This window comes from Chiloscyllium plagiosum, chromosome 39 (assembly GCF_004010195.1).
Source record: "Chiloscyllium plagiosum isolate BGI_BamShark_2017 chromosome 39, ASM401019v2, whole genome shotgun sequence".
NCBI classification, from domain to species: Eukaryota; Metazoa; Chordata; class Chondrichthyes; order Orectolobiformes; family Hemiscylliidae; genus Chiloscyllium; species Chiloscyllium plagiosum.
In genome coordinates, this window is record NC_057748.1 from 22,025,297 (window position 1) to 22,028,526 (window position 3,230).

Below are 3,230 nucleotides of genomic sequence, written 5' to 3' on the forward strand. Positions count from 1 at the left end.
GTCCCCATCAAACACTCAGTCCTGAGACGGCATGGGGCTCAATCCAGAGTAAAGCTGCCCCTACTCTTATAACCTGAAAGTAAAGCTAAGTACGCCTACCCTTTCACTAAAGTGAAAGTAAAGCCCCTCTCAACACTGTCCCCATCAAATACTCCCAGGACAATTAGAGTATGGTGTTAGATACAGAGTAAAGTTCCCTCAATTCCTAAAAACTAAATGTAAAACTTCTTTCTCTGCCCTCATGAAACACTCCCAAGGATAGGTACCTCACGAGATTTTCTTCATTGAAAAATGCCGAGTGAGATGCTCGTGTGTGATTATACTCACCCTGAAGCTTTCTGTTAAGTTGTCTCTTTTGGAATTGATTCAATTTGGATTCCTGCATCATCACTGCAAGAAGACAGGGGTGTATAGTTAGTAACAGCCACCAGTGGAACAGCAACAGGTGAGGTCCCAGCCTGAGACTTCCCAAGAGTCAGGTCCAGCAATGCCCTCCTTCCTCACTAGGGACTGGGAAGGTGCTGATGGTAAAAAACCTCTTCGGAACACACTCTTCAAATTCTTTGCTTCTTTACACTTTAAACCTTTGCTGTCCCAGTCTACATTCAGATGACTGAAGTCCTACGTTATAACTACTCAAATTCTTGTACTTTGTAATCTACTTGCTAATTTGTTCTGAGGAACATTGGAGCAGGGGAAGGTTTTTCAGACCCTCTGTTCTTCCATTCTAAATTTCCCTGCTATCTTCAATACCTGGAAATATACTGACTTCTTGAACCTGCTCAAAGACGAAGCCTCTGCTAACTTTGGGAACAGAAAATTCCTAAGATTCAATATCCTCTGAGTGAAAAAAAAATCCTCATCATCTCAGTCCTAAAAGTCTTGTCCCTAATCCTGATCCTGGTTCTCGAGTCCCTCCCACCCAGAGCAACTTGCCTTTCTGCACCCACCCTGTCTCCCCTTTAAGAATTTTGCAAGTTACACTGAGATCGCCAATTCTTCTAACCTCCATAAGAATCTCATCAATCTGTCCTCCTAAAACCATCTATCTGGTGAACTTTCGCTGTGCTCCCTCTGGGGCAAGTATATCCTGTGAGTAAGAACTATACATAGTAGCCTAGGCACAGTCTAATCTGTACAACTGGAACAACATACCTACACTCCTGTACTCAAATCCTCCTGCAATAACGGCTAATATACCATTTGTCTTCCTTCCTGCCTGATGCATATTATTTTCAGTGATTTATGAACAAGGACACCCAGGATGCTTTGACCATCAAAGGGGCAGCACAGTGGTTCAGTGGTTAGCACTACTGCCTCACAGCGCCAGGGGACCTGGGTTCGATTCCCACCTCAGGCAACTGTGGAGTTTGCACATTCTCCCTATGTCTGCTTGGGTTTTTTCCGGTTTTCCCCCCACAGTCCAAAGATGTGCAGGTCAGGTGAATTGGCTGTGCTAAATTGCCCATTGTGTTAGTGTAGGGGGATGGGTCTGGGTGGGTTGCTCTTCGAAGGGTCGGTGTGGACCTGTTGGGCTGAAGGGCCTGTTTCCACACTGTAGGGAATCTATTTTAATCTAACCTTCCAGTCTCTCAGCATGCAAAGAAAACTCAGCACCTCTGTCCCTCCTACCAAAGTGGATAGTCTCACACTTCTCCACGTTATATTCCATCTGCTCACCTACTCCAAATTCTTGTTCACTTACTCAGTCTGTCTAAATTTCCTTGAAGTCTTTTTGTATTGTTCTCACAACATATTTCCCACCTAGCTCTGTGCCATCCGCAAACTTGGAAATACTACGTTTGGTCCTTGAATCCAAATCATTGAAACTGACTGTGAACAGTTGGGCAAAGCACTGATCCTTGTTGTACCCCACTGGTCACAACCTGTCAACCTCAGAACAAGCTATTTACTCCAACTCTGTTTTCAAACATTATTTCCCTTTTGTAAATCCATGTGGATTCTGCCCAATCAGATCATTATTTTGTAAGTGTTCAGTTATCACATTCTCTACAATAGATTTTCCCTGTTTCTCCCTCTCTCCTTATTTAAATCATGAGGTTAAATTTGCAACCTTCCAATCTATAGGAACCATCCAGAACCTAAAGAACTGCATAAAATATTCATGAATGCATCCACCATCTCTATAGTCACTTCTTTCAACACTCTAGGTTCCAAGTCACCAAGTTATGATATCAGGATCTATCAATTATCAAACCCATTAATTTCTCCAATACTATTTTACTTAGAATACTAATTGCTTTCAGTTCTTCATTCTTACTAGTCCCTTGGATCTCAGTATTTCTGGGCGATTTATTGAATCTTCCTTGATGAAGGCAAACATGAAGCAATTATTTCACTTCTTGGCCATTTTTGTTTCCCAATGCAAATTCTCCTGTTTCTGACATGAATGGATGTAGATTTGTTTTCAAATCTCTTCCTTTTAACAGACCTATGAAACTTAGGTAATCTGTTTTTCTGTATCTGATTAGTAAATATTCATATGTGGTTCTTCCTTTAATTATCCTCCTTTGCTCCATATCCTCTGGCTAATTTTTAAGGGCAAATTTAGTTTAACCTTTTGATATAATCAATGTTTTGGGGAGGTGATGACCTTGTGGTATTATCATAAGAATATTAAGCCAAGTAATATTCTGGGAACCTGGGGTTAAATCCCACCATGTCAGATAGTAGAATTTGATTGTGTAGGGGGATGGGCTTAGATTAGTTCACAGCTTAAAAATGTGTTGCTGGAAAAGCGCAGCAGGCATCATCAAAGGAGAAGGAGAATCTGGAACGTCGAGTCTCCTTCTCCTTTGATGCTGCCTGACCTGCTGCGCTTTTCCAGCAACACATTTTTAAGCTCTGATCCCTAGCATCTGCAGTCCTCACTTTTTCCCTTAGATTAGTTCACAGGTTGATGCAACATCGAGGGCCGAAGGGCCTGTTCTGCGCTGTAGAGTCATAGAGTCGTAGAGATGTACAGCACGGAAACAGACCCTTCGGTCCAACCCGTCCATGCCAACCAGATATCCCAACCCAATCTAGTCCCACCTGCCAGCACCTGGCTCATATCCCTCCAAACCCTTCCTATTCATATACCCATCTAAATGCCTTTTAAATGTTGCAATTGTACCAGCCTCCACCACTTCCTCTGGCAGCTCATTCCATACCCGTACCACCCTCTGTGTGAAAAAGTTGCCCCTTAGGTCTCTTTTATATCTTTCCCC

At 42.7% G+C, this 3,230-nt stretch overlaps 1 long non-coding RNA gene across 1 annotated transcript in view; it reads right to left on the reverse strand.

Moving 5' to 3' along the window:
• Positions 1-322: 322 nt before the first annotated feature.
• LOC122541986 overlaps positions 323-3,230 on the reverse strand; it is an 8,095-nt gene continuing 5,187 nt past the window's right edge. Inside the window, exon 3 of the long non-coding RNA XR_006309737.1 lies at positions 323-390. This is a non-coding gene — a long non-coding RNA (uncharacterized LOC122541986). The remainder of the gene's footprint in view (positions 391-3,230) is intronic.